At 41.4% G+C, this 21,318-nt stretch overlaps 1 protein-coding gene across 2 annotated transcripts in view; it reads right to left on the bottom strand.

Annotated features, from left to right (window-relative positions):
* The window catches only part of UBAP1L (ubiquitin associated protein 1 like), a 195,949-nt gene that overhangs the window by 133,152 nt on the left and 41,479 nt on the right, over positions 1-21,318 (bottom strand). The window contains exons 1-2 of one of the 2 annotated variants that reach the window (XM_078683088.1): positions 338-435; positions 98-211 (exon numbers count right to left, since the gene is read on the bottom strand). The gene's annotated coding sequence lies outside the window, so the exon portion shown is untranslated. Of the gene's footprint in view, positions 1-97; positions 212-337; positions 436-21,318 lie in introns of those variants that run through there. The other variant, XM_078683087.1, reaches the window with a different exon arrangement.

Below are 21,318 nucleotides of genomic sequence, written 5' to 3' on the forward strand. Positions count from 1 at the left end.
AAGCATAGTATAAATTGCAAACAAGAACTGGCGTTATTCGTGATACAAAAAAATCCAGTGTGTTGTACGTTGTGTGAACGGTCATTACTATAATTACCTAACTACTGGCAGGCGCTCCCCACTTGTCACGTGCACGTTCTACACAGCTGGGCGTTGGCGCATCACATCGCAGCCTGGTACTCCACTTCACATCTGGAACAGCCAACTGGGTCTACAAAAGTTGAGATGCAGCACGTCATAACACTACACTTTCACTATTCGCAATGGGTTAGAAAGTACAAAGTGTCACTGGTGCAAAACTAAGTGGGAGCACAAATACAAAGATTACTTTATTTACATTCTATTGGAAAGCATCCTTCTCAAATCCACCAACAGAATTTCTTCTCTTTTACAGACAGTGGGGTCCAATCATCTTTATTCGATTTTCACTGTTTGCAGAAAATCATAAAAGTATAAATTGACATATTTACATTTGAGACTTTTAAAATTTGCATAATCTGTCTTAACAGAAAAAGTTAAAAAGTTTAAATACGTCATTATCAATTGAGATTTGATCGATGGTTGACACAAAATTTTAAAAAACAGGCAATAGATTTAGCAAATGTTTCGTTCTCTAACATTTGGAGAGCCAAAAAGGCTGGGCGATATGTTCGAAGTCCTATGTGCCTCAAAATAGATATTATCCAACGTCGACGGGGAACCTCATAGAATTTGCAAAAGAGAACTGAATGAATAGTAGTTTGTAAAGATTCTCGATCACAAGGGCATGGAGGAGTGTATTCACTCCAAACATTTTGCTTTGGAAACATGATTAAACTAAAAAAAATGTTTAGTCTAAATCTGGTGAGTAGGAATTTTTTCGTATTGACTTAGGTTGTATTTTAAGTATGGTTGAATCGAGAGGGAGGTTTGAATGATCAGAAGGTGTTGTACATAGTTTTTCTTACTTCTTGAGTTAGTCTAAGTTCTCCCAGATGTACAAGGCAGATCTTTTTAAACTCTTTTCTTGGTATTTCAGAGATGGTGCGCGGATTAAAATAATATCTCTTTAGTCCTAGGTCATACAATAGGGTTTTAACGTAAACTAACCACCTGATCTTCTGCACGTTGTCTAATTGCATGCATTCTTCGACAAGGAGCCGGGTTAGCTCATTGTTCGGTGGTCCAAATGCGTCGTCAAAACATTATTGGTTGTACCCTGAGAATGTCAGAAATGTGATCCATTCCCAATTATAAATGGCAACCATATGTGCTAGTACTTTGGGGAACTGCCAGGTGGTACCTGAGAAATGAATTTTCTACTCTTTGGATTTCATTTGTATTTAAAAAGCCCCACAGGGCTGCGCCAAAACTAGCCACACTTGTGCATTTTGATTGGTATATTTTGGGCCTCTTTGATCATCTGGGACTTGAGTCCGTTGGTGTATAGCGTGAATAGGAAGGGGGCCAGTACGCACCCCTGTCTGACGCCCCTCTCTATTCTAAACGGCTCTGTCAGCTCCCCCTCTGTTCCATATCGTACTCTGGCCGAAGCTCCTAAGTAGAGCTCTCTTAAAAAGTTCACCAGGATAGGATCTACCCCCATATCTAAAATTATTGTCCACATTTTTGAGTGGCTGACGCAGTCAAAGGACGCGGTGAGGTCTACATAGACCATATGTAGGGGTCCACCTTTGGCTGCTACGTATTTCCCTACCAGGAGGGCGAGGTTTAGCGCCTGGTCGATCGTACCAAGACCCTCGGGGAAGCCATATTGGATATCTGATATAATGTTGTTATCGGCAACCCATATCTGCAGACGATCTAAAATGATACGTCCAGCTGTTTTCCCCAAAGCATCTAGAAGTGATATGGGTCGGTAGCATGTCGGGCTCTGGTGGTCATCCTTTTTAAAAATCGGGACCAGAGTAGAAGTAGACCAAGATTCAACCAACCCTATAGTTACCGCAGCTTCCAAAACTCTTGTTACAATAGGAGACCACAAGTCTAAATTATATTTAAAAAGGTCGACGGGAACCCCGGCAGGCCCTGGGGCTTTTCCAGATTTAGATGCTTTAAAAGCAGCTAACACTTCCTTATGGGAGATTTTTATCTGAATAGGATAAACAGATTGCTGCGCAGGCTCCACTAAGTCTTGGGAATTTTCGTCAACCTTACTAAAAATGGAGGAAAAGTGTTCGACCCAAGCTACGGCAGCTACTGCCACTTCGAGTCTTGGTTCATTATTTGCCTCGCAGAGGAATTGGGCTTTGACTGTCCTCCAAAATGTTATCATTTGTGTTGCAGCTCTCATGGAGCTGTTTCCACAGATCTTCTTTAATCTGGGATTTACAATTCCTTTGTGCCAGTTTGTAAGTTTTCCTAAGGGCTGCTATTTCATTTCTATCCCTAGATTCTCTAGCTAAGGCGACCTTAAGTTTTTTTATACGCTTTTGTACAAGCAGAGTTAAACCAACCCCTCTTAGAGTGCTCTTTTGGTTTCTTTTTACACACTAGCTCTTCTCTTATTATTCTTGTTATAGTATCGTAGCTTGGCAATATCATTTCAGGAGTGGCAGACGGGTCTAAGCAAATGAGCACCTCCTGTCTTGCTTTCTTTAATACCTTGCTCGTTAGCAGATCTTTGTCGACCATTCCCCATTTTATTGAGTACCCATTAAATTTATCAACTTGTATAGATTGCTGATTTAGAGAGCACTTTAAAATGCGTTGCGTTGTGATAGAAGGGACACTGATCTTGACTGTGTTAGGAAAATGGTCACTAACTGGGTTCTTTATGGTCTTAATTTTTTTTATTCTTGGGCCCATACTGTTCGAAATAAGTATGTAATCTATGACACTATTAGAGCCTCTTCCATTAAAGGTTGCTGTAAACGTGACTGGGGTACGACCAATTTCATTAGTAAAACCTATATCTGTTAGTGCCATTATATCATTCATATGATCGCCATTAGTGGAATGGGTAAAATGCGTAAAGTTATTCCCGGCCCCATCAGTGATTCAACAGTTATCCGTTCCATTGTCTTTACACAAAGTCAGGTTAAAATCCCCACCCCAAATCAGTAAGATATGCTTCTTTCTATGTTTTTGCAATAAATCCTGTAGTAGATTTCCTATCTGTTTTAAAACATCAGTTAACTCGGAAGGGTGCAAATTATTATAAAAATTAATAAAGACAGAAATTGACTTAGCATTATGGGCTAACGTTATAACTTGATAGTTTGTTTGCAGCTTCACCACTTCAATCTTGCTTATAGGCAGAGTGTTGGAAATGTATGTTATTAGGCCTCCCTTTGCTCTTCCGAAGACAGTGGGGTCAAGGAGTAGTCTGAAACCAGTGCAATAATTCCCCTTCGTCATCATTTTTGGAAGCCTGCCATTACCCCATCACTATACATGTGCTCTTAACTAGAAGAAAATAGGATGAAGAAGCCCTTGAAAGCCCCACCTTCGCATATCCAGTACAACCTGTCTCTAGAACCACCGCCTACACAGGTTTCACCTGTACGGATCTGCTCTCGTATCTCCACACTATATGCAATGCAAGAACCACCAAGGTGGATGTATCTGCTGTGATGTTGCTGAATAGCAATGCAGCCGGCGGCACAAGCCCGATACAGTGGGTCTCAGAGTAAATAAGGGAAACATTGAGTGGTATCAGATGATCTTGGATCATGTCAACTCTACGGTATTCTGAAAAAATATCGAAATTAAATATCGAGATACATAAATATTGAGTTGGAAATACTGATACAGAAATATCAAGTGCAAGAATATCATTGACAAGAACATCGATTTCAAGGTAACAGATATCGATTTAAAAAATATATCTAACGTGTTAAATAGTTATGTTGTAAATATTGTTTACGAAAATATTGGTGTTAATATGGTTATTTAATTATTTTTACTATATATTTTAATTGTGTACATTATAAATTGTGTGTATAAGTGTTCATTTTTTTAATTTAATGTAATTTTTTTGGCTATTTTCAGTACCACAGCGGGTTGTAGGGTTTATAGGGGTAAAGGGTGGGAAGTAAATTCATTATAATTAATCATTCATTTTTAATTAATATTAGTCATTTATGTCAATTGTGTAACTATTTTTTTAAGTTATGTTTTAGGTGCTGGTTGTGGGTTTGTAGGGGTTCAGGGTAGGAATTCATTATTTAATAGACAATTATTTTTCTTGTGTAATAAATGTATTTATTTTTTGAGTTTTTCATGGGCAAGGGTGTGCAGGAAATGAATTGTAATAATTTAAAAAAAAATTAATTTATAATAATTATTTAATTCATCATTATGTAACTTGTGTATTTAAGCTATTGTTTAACTTATATATTAGGTGTGAGTTGTTGGATTTGTAGGGGTAAAGGGTGGGAAGTTAATACAATTAATTTATTAATCGATAACTAAATTATGAAATACATTTTTTTAATATATATTAAGTGTGGTTTGTTGGCTTTGTAGGGATAAAGTGTGGGAAGGTAATTAAATATAATTATTTTTTACTAGTTAATAACTACTAATATTTTAATTGAAAATTATGAAAAATGTCAATATAATTGTTTTAATATATTTTAGGTGTGCTTTATGCAGTCTGTAGAGGTATAGGGTGGTACATTATATAAGTAATACATTTAAAAATACTTTTTAAAATTTTTAAATGTTTATTATGTTACGTGTTGTGTTGTGCTTTTTAATTGTAAATAACATTGAATTTATTTTTGTTATCATTTTCAGAATATAAATTGGTATTTTAATGATATTTGTATTCATTTATAACATGCATTTAACATTATAATAAATATGTATTTTTTTTAAATAAATTATATATAGACTTTTTATATTTAAATATTTATATTTATTGTCATTTAGAACGCTTTTGAAAATATTTTATTGTCTTGAAGAGCACTTGTCTGTCTGTAATGTCGGACAGAATGCTATGAGAATAGTATATTTTACCCCTCTGCAATCCAACACGTTCCCTACTGTTTCACTGACTGGAGTGGGAATAGTACATTTTATCCCTCTGCAATCCAGAAGTGTACCTACTGTTGCACTGACTGGAGTGGGAATAGCAAATGTTACCCCTAGGCAATCCAATTCTTTCTCCGGGGCGGGTCCTCCGCTAAGGCAGAGGAGCGTCGATCCACTAAGTACAAAAAGAAAAAGAAAATGATAATATTGCAACATTAAAAATGTTTCTTCTTGAAACCAGTCAGGTTGGGGTGGGTTAGGCTTGCCTAGGAGGGGGAGGAGGAGTGGTTCCTGCTGCACTTAAGTGCGCATGACAGTTTGGCAGCCGTCTTGGGGGCCAAACCGTCATGAACACTTTGCATGTTCTCCACCCAGCCTGGGTGGAGTACATGCCTGGCCTCCTAGTCCCCCATCTGAGCGCCGAACCACAGCGCTCAGACCAATCACAATGCTGCCTTACCAGCGCTGTGAATCTTCAGGGGATTGTGGGATGCTGGGTGCTTCCTTTTCCTGCATCAGAGGAGAGGAGGCTGGCGATCGTCGAAGATAAGGTTTTTTTTTTCTTCTACACCCCCCTTCCCCTCCCCCTGCCACCATTCCCAACTAGCTGCCACTGCCCTTTCCCTACTATTGCACTGACTGGAAGTTGGAATAGTACATTTTACCTTTCCAATACTTTCCCTACTGTTGCTCAGAGTGGAGTTGGAATAATAATTTTTATCTATCCCTTGGTCCAGCTTTCTTCCTACAATTGCACTGACTGTAACGGGAATAGTAATCTTTCTCCCATCTCAGACCAACGCTTTCCATGCTGTTGCATAGATTATAATGGGAATAGTAAATTTTACCCCTCCAGAGTCAAATGCTTTCCTTATTGTTGCAGATTTTGGAGTGGGAATAGTCATTTTTAACACTCTGCAATCAAATGCTTTACCTACTGTTGTACTTATTGGACTGGGAATAGTAATTTGTACTTCTATTGGGTCCAACGCTTTCCCTACACTTGCATGGATTGGAGTGGGTTGAGTATATGTATTCTTAGATTTTTATAGTTTCGTTTATATTGTTTACATTTATATTATTATGTATTTGTGCATTTAAAATTATAGGAACATGGCATATTCCCACAGATCATGCATATGTGTACAATTCACACGTTTCTGTGATTTTGTGCGCACTTACAGTGACATATTAAGGGATATGTGCACCGCCGTAGATGAGACCGCGGGGGTAGCAACAGTTGCATCGTAATACAGTGGGAAAACTTTCCCAACCTGGAAGGTCTGAATCAGATCGCGGCTGTGGGGATCAGTCTGACAAGCATCTTAATGTCCCTCATAGGTCTCCAAGTACTTCTTCTATTATACCTTGAGTACAGTGCTGGCCTTCTGATCTTTGGTGGAGGGGTAAATGGTACCTATTAATATGCGTTTTTGGTGTGTCCTTGGTATTAATGTCTAGAGCTAGAAAATCAATGCATATCAGTAGCGCCATATCATCTACAGACTGGCGGGCCAACCGCCATATCACTGGGCAGCAGAGGTGCCCTCTGTGTTAATGCAGATACAGCCAGCCCGCCAAATCTAACGTTTGCCACTTTGCTGGCAGATTAGTTTTGCCCAAACCACCCCCATCCTCCATAGCAGGAGCCTCTTCATGGGGAAAAAAAGACAGTGAAGGCCTGTCATTACTATTTTTCATTTTCAAGATAGACACCAAAGCCAGTCTTTCGTCATTAAAATCAATCCTAATGTCGCCACACACTGACAGTTTTATCCAAGCATGGTGAAACATTTGTGAAATGTGTAATCGTAGACTGACATGGTTGACTTTGTAGTCCTGGAAAGCAAAGGTGGTAGTGGGAATGGTGTAACTGGAGCCATTTTAAACAGGTGAGCTCCTCTCATGCTTGTACTACTGGCTTTCAGTCTATGCAAAGGTTTTCTCAATGGCGACTCTGCCTTGGGCGCACGCATTCCCTTGACTCTAAACGAGGTAAGTGGATAAGACATCTGACAAATTTTGAGTTATGGAGAACCTCAAATTTCAGTAAGAAAGACAGCCTTCTATCCTTCCGAAGTCACTAAACGGAGTACCATAAATTAAGTAGTATTAACATCTGTTATTTACAGAACGTCGAAATGGCAAAAGTGTATGAAAAAGACCTTTGGAAAAGACAACTTAAAACTATTATTATTTCGTGGAAGTACATTTAAAAACTACTTCTATTTGAAGTTGAGGCCATGTTGCTATTGCTCAGTACATAGCAAGTGATGTCTGAAGGGCTGGTACAGCCTTACAGATGATGTGTGAAGAATACCTTCATTGGTTTAAGTTAGACATGATTGGTCTAATAGCTTCAGCCGCAAGCTACTTGACCAACTTAACGGGTCTGTGAACCTCCTAACCATATGAGGTTAACCTCTAGGCCAGAGGTCTTCAAACTGTGGGGCGCGCCCCCCTGGGGGTCCGTGGATGGTTTCCAAGGGGGGCGCCAATGCCTCTTCAATTACATGTAAATGAAGATGACCTGGAATTGCTTCATTATTCATTTGCATTTCCTGACGGTCTTCATTTACACGCAGCTCGGAGTGCTGTGAAGGGAGGTCATTGAGTGTCAAGAAGTTGGCTAAAAGAAAAGAACTAAATAGTCGGAGCATTTTGTTTTTTCGTTGTCTAGCATATAAAATAATGAGCAAACAGATTCAATGAACCCTAGTTTACCAAATGGGGGCCTTTGTACTAATAGTGCTGCGAGGTCCCAGAGTGTGACTGAAAGAACTGTGAATATGTAAGTTATTATTTTAACCCTGAATTACACACAGACTAACATAGGCTGCGGCAAAATGATGCAGTGTTTGAAATAAAAACATGTTCCTACAAAATATAGCTTTTAGTGATAAGACTGTTCCAAATGTAAGCATTTTTATTAGTATAAGATCACACCCCTATATTACCTCTAAAAAAGAAAAATCTTTGTCACTTTGAAGCATTAAGCAGGGCCGCTGGAATTATGTAGCAAGAGAGGACCAAATTATGCAACAGGTTGATTAAATTATGCAATAAGAAAAGGTAAATTAAGCAGCATAATCTGACACATTTTGTGGTTAGCTTTATTTAATTTTTTTCTCATTTTTAGTCACGGTAACACTGTCAGGTGAAATATTATACCTCATCAGTACCAATGTAACACCCAAATACATCAATAAGCAACTGCAACTACCACCCCACCCTTGCTTTCAAGCAAAGGCACCTCAAAGTCAGCACTGACCATTCAGGGGCAGTTGTTTTTGTAAAAGGTTTTTGTAAAAGGTGAGTCCAGAGGGTAGCAGGGAGGACGTCAGCAGGGTTCCATTCAGATGCAGAGCTCTGGTCCTCTTGACCACGAGGGCCTCAGAGTAATGGTCCAGGAGAAAGAGGAAAAGAGTGACATTTATAAATATAGCCAGCAATATGGCCCAGAAGAGAAAGCACTGCGTGGGCATTTCATTTTTATGGTTACAAATGGCCAGAGACCGCTTCCTCAGAGGAATACCCCAAGGAAGAGGACAATCTAAGGGAGCCTTTTTTATATAGATAAATAAAGGCTTCCATTAGTGCCGCAGGTAACGCTGTCATAAAGTGGAGTGGGTGCCCATTTTCCTTGCAAGCATTAGAGCCCAGGTTACCCATGCTACTTTTTGACATAAAAGGGCAGAAAGAATCATTGGTAATGCAGGTACAGTGGCACCAGGAACCAGAGGTATGAGAAGCCAGCTAAACCTTAATTATGGCTGTTTACTATCCTTCCTTCTTAACATTAGGGCCCACTGTACACTTGCTAGTGTTGATTTGGGCCTCAGAGCAATGGCCCACGGGAGGGGAAAATTTAATGCAGTGGAGACACCTTTGTTTGGCCTGAGAGACGGCAGGGAAGGGTGTGTGGCTAGATGGGAGTCATGTTTTTATTAAAGGGTAGAAGACTGCCCTCTTTGCAAGGCAGTAGCTAACATTAGTGAAGCAGGTTCAGCAGCACAGGGGTCAGAGCTGCCCACTGCATTACAATTCTGAATGTCACACTTTAAACCAAAAGGTGCATTTGAGCTTATTTTCTAACATTAGGATAGAGGGGGGGACCGTTGCAGGTAAAGGAAGACAACATCTGGGAGCTCTTTTTTTCTGAAAGGGTCTGTTTCAAGATTAGTGCAATGGTCCGGCATGGTGGCGAAGGGGTATAAGAGGCAGAGGAGATAGCCTGCTACTCAGGACTGAAGTTTGTGCAGCAAGTGTAGTTGAGCTGAGGATCAGTAGTGCAAGGGGCTTACAACATCTAGGGTATAGGGGGCAGTATTTTGGGTCAATAGGTGTTTTTGTTTGATTCATTTGCTGTTTCATAAGGCTCATATTTAGTGTGGTTTATGAGCAATAGACAAAGTACTCCTGAAATGATCTCATGAGCCATGCCTCCTGCGTGCAGCCCTTTCCCTCCCGCTCACCCAATCCTTGCCGTAAAGTTTTGGAGGGGGGCCTGACATTAAAACATTTTGCTTAGGGGGGCTCCCAGCAAAGAAGTTTGAAGACCTCTGCTCTAGACAGTGGTACAACTGCACGGAAGTTGTGCAAAAGCACCAGTTTCATTCAGAAGAGGCAGAGCAATTTGCTTCTTTGCCCATTTATGCAAGAGGCCACTTTTCAAGATCAAGCTGCACAAGTCAAAGAGAAGAATGTCTCAGGATTAGAAGATTTTATATTCCTCCACAAAACAGATGGAGAATTAATTATCTGTCTCAAACTGGGTTTGGGTTTAATCTTCCAACTTAACCCCTGCATCAGCTTCCAGCAAATCCAAAGCTTGTGCTTGGTGCCCCATACCGTTGGGTGTGTTCGTGTTTGAGCAGCTGGTTCTTGATTGCTGTACAATGGAACCCCAATTATCAGTGTGGCTCTCTGTCTCAAGCGAGACACTATCAGATCTGTAATAGCTAGAATTCAAGGCCTGCCAGAGAAATAACCCCCAGATGCATCAAGCACCCATTTTGCGATTCCTTATTAGCGAAAAATAAGGAATCACTAATAAGGAATAGCAAAATGCTATGCAAGAAGAACTCGCTCAAAAAATAGCGATTTCTTAAAATTCCTTAATTGCAATTAAGGAATACCTCCACATTCATTCCTATGGGCCTAAAGGCCCATAGAAATGAATGGGAAGACATTATCAATTTGCGAATCGCAAATTGAGAATGCAATTTCAAGGGTGCAGGGGTGTCCAAAGGACACCCTGTGGCACCCCTGAAATTGATCTGTACACATGTTGCGCACACACATGCCCTGAGTTTCATGTTGCGCACACACATGCCCTAAGGGCATGTGTGTGCGCAACATGAAACTTTGAAAAATGCACAAAAGTGCATTTTTCAAAGTTTTTGCAAATTACCATGAAGTTGAACTTCATGGTAATTTGCTACTCCTATTAGCGAAATCGATAATTGTTTTAACTTTGATCCATTGCATTTAAGGAATCTCAATTTGATATTCCTTAAATGCAAGTAATCGCAATTTAGCGAATTCTTAATTTGAGATTTTTGCATTTGGGATGATGCATCCCAAATGCAAAAATACCGGTCGCAAAGGGGCAGATTCTGAGAATCTGCCCCTTTGCGAGCGGATTTTACCTTGATGCATCTGGGCCTTAGTTACTTGTAATATGTGACGTCTAATATGAACACATGAAAAGCAGTGCATAGGTAATTAGTCACCATTCATGGGCGAGACTCAAAGAATTTAGTAAGATTCAGGATTTCAATGTCTTATGTACAATTATACAATGCAGTCATTTGAAGAAAGTCAGTGCCGGGCACTAGAAAGAAAGTAAAATGTGGGATTTTCATGTAGAAACATTTTGTGAAATCAAATTAATGCTGAAAAGTGTTTTGGCAAGAGCTATTCAGACAAGTCTTGCTCAGAAAGTAAAGTATGAAATAGAGCAAATATATCTACAGAACTCCGATTAAATCAGAACTCTTGTGTTACAAGAGTGCAGTTTATTTGAGCACAACGTGATTAAAAATTAGCCTAAACAAAACCTATTCATAAACAGAGTCTCAGAATAGTCCAATTCTCCTGGATCTCTGTCCAGTAGTTGACATGGTCTCACACCCCATCCTCATCAAGCGCCTGTACTTGTTTGGCATTGAAATTCCACGCTCAGCTGGATCTGTTCCTTTTTAACGGACAGAACATAAGGAATATGACTCTTTACATCACGGATTTTTCTCCGCGATGCAGTCACAACGCAGTCGTTACAACATCCATGTTGTCACTACGCACTGCCATTACAATGAAAGTCGGTACAACGACTTGCGCTAGATGATGCGCTGGAGTTACGAATAATACGATTTACTATTCCAACTCCAGTGTGTGCAAAACTAGGGAAAGTGTTGTAATAGTAAATCATACTATTCCTTATCCTAGACCGCCATCTAGCCCAAGTTGTTGTAACGACTTGCGTAGTAATGGCACTGTGTTGTAACAACGCAGTCGTTGTAACAACGACGTTGTGTTTACACGCTGTGTAAAATCCACCATATAAACGTTGTTTCCCAAACATAAGCGGTCACCTTACTTCATTGGAAGTCAACAAATTCATCTGCGGGGTGCCTCAAGGTTCACCACTAAGGCCCACTCTCTTTGACACATATATTACCCCTCTGCCAAACAATCTGCGCACACAACATCAACATCCTCTCCAACATAGACAACACACAACTTATACTATACCTCTCAGACCAGACCCTCAACACAAGAAACAAGCTCACCACCTGCATGACCGAAGTCACTAATTGGATCAGGGCCAACTGTCTCAAGCTCAACAGCAAGACAGAAGTAGTGATCTATGACAAGAACACATCATTATGGGACTCCAACTGGTGGCTAAACGAATTTGGATCCACACCCACACCTATGCCAGAAATCTTGGAATATTCATCAACAGCAAACACGACACAACCAGACAAGTCAACGCTGTTACAGCAGATTGCTTTCACATCCTGAAGATGCTGAGAAAGATCTTCAAATGGCTCGCATGCAACACTAGAAAAACCGTCACTCACACCGCAGTCACCAGCAAGTTAGACTTTGGGAAATAAATGGTTACTTATCGGTATGAGTAGTTTTGCAGCCTGATGAGTTTTCAGGATTCACAAGCTGTGCATTATTCCGCCATCTAGTAGTTGGCTCCAGAATTTCTTATATGTAGTAGTCCTTTAGCTCTTTCTTTTTTTGTGTTGGGTGTAGACTGTCCTCACCTTTTGGTGCTTGTTCCATCCTCCTTTGGAATCGGATGCCCTCCCTGGAAGCCTCACTCTTGGTTGATTATTTTTTTAGGCATCATGTTAGTTTTCTGTTGGACTGTTCTCTATTTAGTTGTTATCCCTTTTTGCAGGGAGGCAGATGGGTCGATAGTGAATACAGAAAACACTTCAAGCTGCAAAACTACACATACCCGTAAGCAACTATTGAGTTTTGCATTGTGAATCTTTTATGGATTCACATGCTGTGCATTGATTTTGTAGCGGGTTTTCTTCATCGATGTGGTTGGGTGGAAGATGAAGATGGACTTGTAAACAGATGTTCTAGAACTTTTTGTCCCACCTTTCTTCTCGGTTTATTTGAACATCAATACAATAGTATTTAGTGAACGTGTGTATTGATGACCATGTGGTGGCCATGCAAATATCATTCAACGAAGCGTTAGCTAGACAAGTGATTGTAGCTCCTTTCTTTCTTGTAGAGTGTGCTCGTAGCTTCCCTTCTAACTGAATACCCTCTTTTTTTGTGATATATTTGAATTGTCTGTGTTATCCATCTTGCAATGACACCCTTTGTAACTGGTTGTCCTGTATTGTTATTGGCAAATGATACAATGAGTAATTTTCCTTTTCGGATGCTCTTTGTCTTTTCGATATAATACATTATTGCCCCACAGGCATAAAGAGTATGTCAAGCTTTCTCTGCTTAAGTCTTTAAGTTTTGGAAAAAAATATGGAATTTGGATGGTTTGATTAATGTGACATTTTTAAATTACTTCAAGAAGGAATTGCGGGTTAGTGCTTAAGACCACCCTTTGTGCATTTGAATACACGGCTCTTGTATGGTGAGTGCCTGTAATTCACTTACTCTGAGTAGCGAAGTTGTGGCTGTTAGACATGCTGTTTTTAGCGTGATTAATTTTTAAGTTGCTTTATAGATTGGTTCAAATTGTTTCTTCATTAACTGTGTGAGTACCACATCAAGATTCCATGTGGGTGTTGGTGTACTCCTAGGTGGTGCTATTCTTTTAGCCACTTCTAGAAATCTTTTGATTGCTGCAGTAAACAACCTTCTTCCTATATAGCCTATTATGGAAGCTATCACTGCACCACGTACTTTTAGTGAAGCATATCTTAGGCCTTCTTCTAACAGATGTGTTAAAAATCTGATCACCGTTGTTTCTCTTGATCTTTTTTGAAGCAGATAATTTCTTTGCAATATGTAAATCTTTCCTATTATGCCGTATAATATTTTCCAGTCGTTTTCCTTCCTTGCCTCTCTATAGTACTGCCACAGATTTGTTTTAGGTAGTCCAAAGTGATCAAATTATAAGTCTTCAGGAGCATACTGCTAGACTCAATGTATTTGGTTTTGGATGAAGAACTCTTCCTTTTTCCATGGAGTAGGTCTTGTAACATTTGCAGCCTTTGTATTTATGGTGTCGTATACATTAGGTCTGAGAACCATTTTTGTCTAACCCACTTTGGGAGTGTGAGTACGAGTGTCATCTGTGACTGTCTGCACTGATCACTCTTGAAAGCAGTGGTACCGTGGGGAAAAGCGTTTGAAATTTTCCCTGACCAATGTATCAGCAGTGCATTCACTACGGACGTGTATGGATGTCTGAATGCGAAGAACTGGCATTTTGCGGTTTTACGCTCAAATCTATTTTTGGAAGTTCCCCACCTTTCAAAGACAGTCTCTATTACTGTTTGGTTCAGTTCTCACTTGTGCAAGATGGACGCTTGTTTGCTCAGTTTGCTTGCAAACACAGTCTACTCCTCGTAAAAGTATCACTATCATTGTTATCTATCTTTGCATGACCCATCTTAATATCTGCTGTGCCATCTTTGATATGGGAAATACTTTGTTCCCTCTTATTTGTTGAGGTAAAACATTGTTGGATTGGCAGTTTGTATATATTGATTTGTTTCGTAATTGCTGCTGAAAGGCTTTTAACGCTAGGAATGTAGTTTTTAACTCCAGTATGTTTATGTGTTTTACTGAATACGGAGTATTCCATATTCGTCTCACATTTAGGTTCCTCGTATGTTCTCCCCATCCGATATGTGAGGCGTTTGCTGTAATGGTCACTATTGAGTTGTAGTCATGAATGCTCTTCCTGATATTACATTTGTCTTGTTCCACCAACTCATTTCCTCTTGTATTTTTTTGTGTCCCAAGCACTAAATCCTCCCAGCTCCTGGTTGCTTGTGATCATTGACTCTTTATCTATTCTTGGTTCAGTCTCAAGTGAAACCTCATATCTGGTATTGGAGGTAGTAGCCTTGAGGCATCATTCCTAATAATTTCCCCACATTCCTCACTGTCAAGAGTCTGACCCTTGTGGTATCAACGAGCTTGCGTTATACCTTATACTCTCTTCTCACATGGGAAAGCTTTCCTTTGAATTGTGTTCATCTTCAGTCCTAAGAAGGGCGTTCAGTTCATGCTCCAATGCAGTTAGTACCAAGAAACCTTGGGGTAAACATGCATTTTATAAATGTTATTAATATATCATAACAGCTTCTGTTGTTCCGGTGGTGGTGAAGATTTTTCCATGTTCATTGTGAATTCCAGTCTGTGTAGTCTCATTATCACTGTGTTTATGTATTTTCTGCACTTGTGCTCCAAGTCTGCTCCTACCATCCAATCGTCTAAGTATGGCTAAACATGTATTCCTTTTCTTCCCAGATGTATGGCTCTAGCTGCCAGGCACTCTGTGGGCTGACTTTATGCCACAGGTAGTACTTGAATTGGTAGAGTGTTTTGTTTAATGTAAAAAAGTTCTGTGTTTCGGATTCATTGGAATGTGTAGATAGGCATCCTGTAGATCTGTGTTGCCATGCAATCCCTGTTGGAGTTGGGGAATAACTTCTTGTAGTGCTGTCATTTTGAATTTTTGTGTCCTTATAAATGTAAGGATTAGAGGTCTAGTGTTGGCTGCCGAGTCTTGTCTGGTTTTAGAACCAGAAAGTATGTTGAGTAGATTCCCTGATTTTTCTCTTTGACAGGCATTCTTTCTGCTGCTTGTTTTTTAGAGCAGTTATTTTACTTCCTTTTGAAGATTTGTTATCTCTTCCTTTGTGTGTGTTTTTGTTTTGGGTAACTTATTAGCAGGTGCCTCTACAACCCTATGCAGTATCCGTTTTGTATTGTATTGAGAACCCACTTGTCTGATGTCACCTACCTTCTCTCCTGGAGGAAGTTTCCTATTCTTCCCGCCACAGATATTGTGTGTGGGTGAAAGTCCAACTTTAAAGAGTCACTTTGTGTTGTTGCCATGCCTCTTGATGACAGGGTTCCTCCGTTTGATCGACTGCGAAAGGACTTCCTTTGTCCTGTGTGAAATTGCCACTGATGTGATGCAGACTGCGGCTGGCTCGTGCTTTGACAGCTTCGGTGCGGTGTCCCCATTTGAAACCCACCTCTTCCTGTAGGTCTTCTCGTTTGAGGGGCTCCCCTTCTTGGTTGGCCACTGAACTGTAGGGCCCTCATTGATTTTGTTGTACTGTAGTGCTTTTTTATTTGTTGCAGCGGGTCATCTGCTGCTTTTCCAAATAAATATTCCCCATCGAACGAGCAGTTGACGATGTGGGCCTTACTTAATTCTTGAATCCAGACATACCCATGCGTGGCGTCTTAATGACGTGCCTGTCACCAACTGTCTTGCTGCTGTATCTGCAGCTTCTAATGCTGACTTTAAGCATGTGTTTGCAATGCCTTTTCCCTCTTCAGCTAGGGCTTTTGCTCTTTTCTGATATTGCTGATGCAGGTGTCTCATTAGCTCCGCCATCTCTGCCCAGTTCTGATAGGGATATATATTTAGCAAAGCTTTTAAGATTGCTATTCTCAAGTGGGTAGCAACTCCTCTTTTGAATTTTCTTCCCACCATTTCAATTCTTTTGCTTTCTCTACCTGGTGGGGGACCAGGGATATTTGCTCTCTTCCTGGCTGTGGCTACGATGATTGAGTCTGCCATTACATTCCCCCCAGATGTATGCTGGGTCTCTGGAGGAGTGCTTATTTTTATTTGTTCAGCCTTGGAGTCACATCCCTGCAGGATACTTGCTTCTTAAAAGCCTCTTTCCCTTCATCCATGATGCTTAGGAGCATTGGAAGATACCGGGCCTTGTTTTGAGATGGTACCATTGTCTCCAGTAAGAAACAGGTCTGTGACTTTTCTTCATCTTGTACCTCTCAGCTTCTTTTTTACCGCTTGGTTATACAGGGTTACATCTGGGGGTGATGGCCTCGAAGGGTAAGTGCTGATGCCTTCCTTGGGCAAGTCTGCCTCAAGATCCTGCCATTGGTCTTCGACACCCTCTGATTCCTCAATGTCTTGATATAGACTGTGTCCTTCTGTATCTCTTTTGCTTAAAAGAGCTTGTTACACTTCCACCTGAGGCTTATGTGTGAGGGGTGGTTCTTGTTCCCCCATATCGTTCGCTTGAGTCTTCCGTTGAAGGTTTTGATGGGATCCTGAAAGTTGTTGAATTCAGTCTTTTTCTGTAATACGGACACCATTTTGGCTGTGAGCATTCTTTTCTTGCTCTGTATCTCTAGTGCACGTTCCGCATCAAGGGTAGGTGGTTTTCTCTTTTTCGCCAGACATCGAAGATTTAGCAACTGTTGTAGTAGCTGCTGTCTTTTTTTCTTTTTCTCAGCTTTGTTCGGCTTTATATGTCGATGTTTTTTAGGCACCTTTCTCACCTGGGGTATCCTTTGGATGGGACCCGTTGTAATATGTGTGCTTTGTCTTACCTTCGGTAGGCATAAGATCTTAGGCAATGAGGCCGAATTTTGTTTTCAGGAGTCTGTTTTTGAATCGACCACTATTATCTTTTTCAGCGTACCTGTCCTTGTTTTGCTTTCGGTCTTCTGTGTTCTTGTTTGATTATGATGATGTTCTTATCAAAATCTAAGTCTTCTCCTTCTGCTTCTTCAGCTGTGTTATCGTCTTTCTCACTCGATAACCCCAAGTCTCTGAGTGAAGTAGTGTTCTTTTGGCCCTGTATAGCATAGTGTGCATGACTTTGTTTAGAGTCTTCTGTGACTTCGCCTTAAACACCACACAAGCCTCGCAGAGTCAAGGTCGACAGGTAAGCAAAGATTGCAGACCTGATGCCTGTCCCTCAACACAAACTTGTGGTAGCACTGTGGGCAGAAACAGACCAGAATGTTCTCCATTTCACAATACGCTGGGGTCCCCCTACTTGTGCAGTCTCTCGGTCAATGACAAAAAATCTACTTACTCCTTATTCTTGAAGTTTGCAGATATCACTTCCTTCAGTTTTCCAGAGTTTTTCTTCACTTCCCTTCGACAGAAAAAACTCCCTTCTTTCTACTTAATCCTTCTGTATCTTGGAGCTCTTCCTGATGCTTCCAGAAGCAATGGCAGAAGTAACAATCTGAAGATGGCGACCAAGTGTGAGGCTTCTGGGGAGGCATCTAACATTAGAGGAGGATGGAACAATCACCAAACGGTGGAAACCATCAACACTCACCAAAAAAGAAAATAAAGAAAGAGACATAGGTCTACTACATATAAGTAATTCCGGACCCAACCACTAGATGGCAGGATAATGCAGAGCATGTGAATCCAGAAAAGGTTCACGCTGCAAAATGCCCTCTACTTCAGGATCTCCAGGCAACTCACTAGCAGACTACAAACTATCCAGACTTTGCAGCTAGACTTATCCTTAGCCTCCCACATAGAACTCACATCACACCACACCAAACCCCAGGGAGCTCCACTGGCTTCCAGTACACAGAAGCATTCAACTCAAACTCCTCACACACACATTCAAGGAACTAAACAACTTAGACCCCACCTAGCTCAACAATTGTATCTCCTTACATCAACCACCCAGACACTCTGCTCTGCAAAACTTCTGCTCGCACACATAGAACCAGGTCAGGAAAACGGGCATTATTTGACATTGGTCCTATAGTGTGAAACGGCCTCCCACGCCACGTCGGAGCCTCTTCCTTTCCTCTTGAAGAACTGGCGTGTCAATTAACCTACTTACTAAAGGCAGGGCTAGACACACATACCTTCTCAGCGCCAGAATACGCTTACATGCGATAGTGCACTTTACAAATACACTTAATATAACATAATGCAAAGATTTCAAAAAAATAGAGCCCTGGTATGTTCAGAGTCCAGAATAATCAGAAGTGTGTATAATCAGAGCATTGCTAGAATTCAAACTCTAGTGTGCACTGCTATAATCAGAGAGGCTATAATAATAACTCCAATATAATGAAAAGTTGGCCATAAGTTGTCAAGTCATTGCCGGGCAGCAAATGTGGCAAGTGGTTTTTTATGCTGGACAAATATATTTCTAAATCTCCTCATCCCTAAGATATTTTATAGAATTCCATAGCACTGAGCAACATTATACTTCCCAGGGATTCTTATAGCAGATGTTGCAGGCGATTTCGATTTTGTAAAGGTGATACTTTTCTTGCTGCTGTTTAACAAAAACCAGGATTTGATCCGGATGTCCTACTCGAAAAAGTTTTCTCTGGTCATATAGAGTACAGTAAATATGCCAAAGGACCATCATCTTGGCACTTCTGAGGACTCCCTACAAAGTGGTCAAATATCTTTTCCGGAGACGTCAGTCTCCCTTCCCAGAAAACATTTATGGATCATCCTGCCGCATTCTTCAAACTTTCTTTTACCCGTCTCTGTGACAGATAGTGTGTATTACCATATCATCTGAGTGACATACTACAAAGTACTCTCAGTCACTTTCTCTTGATGAACATTTTTCTTACCTGAAAGGAAATGCAACCTTTGGAATTCACAACATCCTGTGGAGGCGGGGGATAAAGTAAAGACCCAGTTAACTAGTGGAAGACTGGAAGTCAGACTCGAGACAGACATCAACTCCAACACAAAGAGCTAAAAGAAAATTATGTCTACAGGCACTAAAACACTGGTCGGAAAGAGTACCAGAACCAGTTCCTTGATTCTACGGCAGAAAGTATATTATGAATCGGTGAAAGTTGAGGATGATTAGAAAACACTTGAACCTCTGGTTTTCCCCTAGAGGAAGAAAATCCTCTAGGGGCCACAACTGAAAATCTCAGGATCAGATCGTGCCAGGAAAACTTCCCATAATTTATCAGCGTGCTTTGAGCTAGATGTTGCTCAAGATTCTTAGGCCACTATTACGATGTTGATCGAAGTTGCCTCTGACCGAAACAGTCTTGGTGAGGGAACGGACTGTAGGTTGGCGGTTCCTCACACCATATTTTTTACACGACCGCACATGGTGCAGTCATAAACTTCCATTTCTCAATGGGAGCGTGTGCGGCAGGAGGAAATCACTCGCCGCACAAGCTCCCATAGAGAAATGGGGGTTTATTTAAATCCCTGCAACGTGTATGGTGCCTTCCACACGGTGTAATAAGTGCCCCCTCTGCCCCCAACCGGTGGCCGCAGGGAGGAGGGGGGCCTGCTCGGGCCCCCAAATTTGCTTCCCAACAGGCTTTCCATGTCGGAAAGCCCAACATGGAAAGCCTGTCAGAAACCGACATCATAACCCCGATGGCGGAAACACCGTCCGCACGGGATTATGGTGGGTTTCCGAATGGCCGATGGGCTCCATGAGCCGGTTGAAAGATCGGCCGTTTAAATTCCGACTACCCTAATCCTAAAACAGCAGTCGGAATTCAAACCAAGGATGTTGGCTGGAAAGCCTCCGCCCTGTGGTCGGAGGCTTCCCGACCAACATCCTAAAGTGTGCCTTAGTGATAAGCAGGAGAAGGCGTGTCTTCTGATCTTCTTGCTTACTGCACTTTTGACCTTTAGCTTAGCAATGCAAAGGCTATGGGTAGTGTGCTAGCCACCAGAGATATTTACTTTGCCTGCCAGATAAGGTGGTGTTGGTAGTAATTGACTTGAAGACAAGACGTCTGATCTTCAAGGTTACACAGGTGAGCAATGGGGGCCAATGGAGTTAATAAAATGTGGGAGTGATCCAAGTGTGCTTCTACAGTCCTTGATAAGTATTGCATTCACACGTAGACTGCTGTGTGGGGATGCCAGATGAGTGTCTAGGGTACCGGCAAGCTGAGCACGGTCACTATCCAGGTGGGAGCGTGCCAATTGATGAAGAACAGTTTTGAAGTCAGTTTCCAGAAGATATGGCTTGCTTTCGCACAGATGGAAGATCAGGTGTACCAGCTTGTGTCTGGACAGTGACTTTGGGGTCTGGGTAGAAGCCGAACAATATGGCACTGTCCAAGAACAGGGGTATGACTATTATCGAGAGCTCTTCTTTTAGATGTGTTTGTCATATTCTAATTTTCAAAGAGGGCAAACTCCAATTTCAGTGGGGGGGGGGGGTTCAATTTCAAGTATGCTTAAAGCGCCCACGTTCAGTATGATGGAGAGGCGGTACCTCAAGCTGTCAATGCTGCTGTCCATTGATATCACGCCCATAAACACTGCCACTGCGCCCCATCTAGGAGGGATTAACCAGGGCAACAGAGCACCAAAGCAACACAACTCACACATGTTAAATCTCAAACAAACAGCATCACAAATACAGTGACGGTACTGCTGCCTTTTGCTCTGGTGTGAGGCAAGCATGCATCGCTGGTGCCTTTACCGTTACTATACTGTTTGTGTGAAGGAAGCTTGCACCACCGCTGCACACGGATCGGGCACGGTCTCCATCATTACCCCTTGCTGCCTCAGTTCTTTTGCTTTCAGGTTCCAAGTCGCCTGCTTAAAACAAATAAAGACGCGGCTCGCAGTGTTGCCTGCTGTACGAGTATGGCACGTGGCCTTTACGTGAACCGTCTGATGAGGTGTATTCTAAGAAAGAGGATTGGGTGCGTGTTCCTCTCCTGCCGCTCTGATGTAGTTAGTAACAGGATTAGCTGTTATGTACGTGAAGGGATAAGCCGGTCTCCTTTATGCACGTGGTGCGGAGGTCTCTCCAGACACTGTGCCATCTGGCGCCGCACATAAGCCATCCATGTTTACAAGGCCAACCACTTCAGAGGCCTCCGGAAGCCCAAGAGAACACT

This window comes from Lissotriton helveticus, chromosome 3_1 (genome assembly GCF_964261635.1).
Source record: "Lissotriton helveticus chromosome 3_1, aLisHel1.1, whole genome shotgun sequence".
NCBI lineage: Eukaryota > Metazoa > Chordata > Amphibia > Caudata > Salamandridae > Lissotriton > Lissotriton helveticus.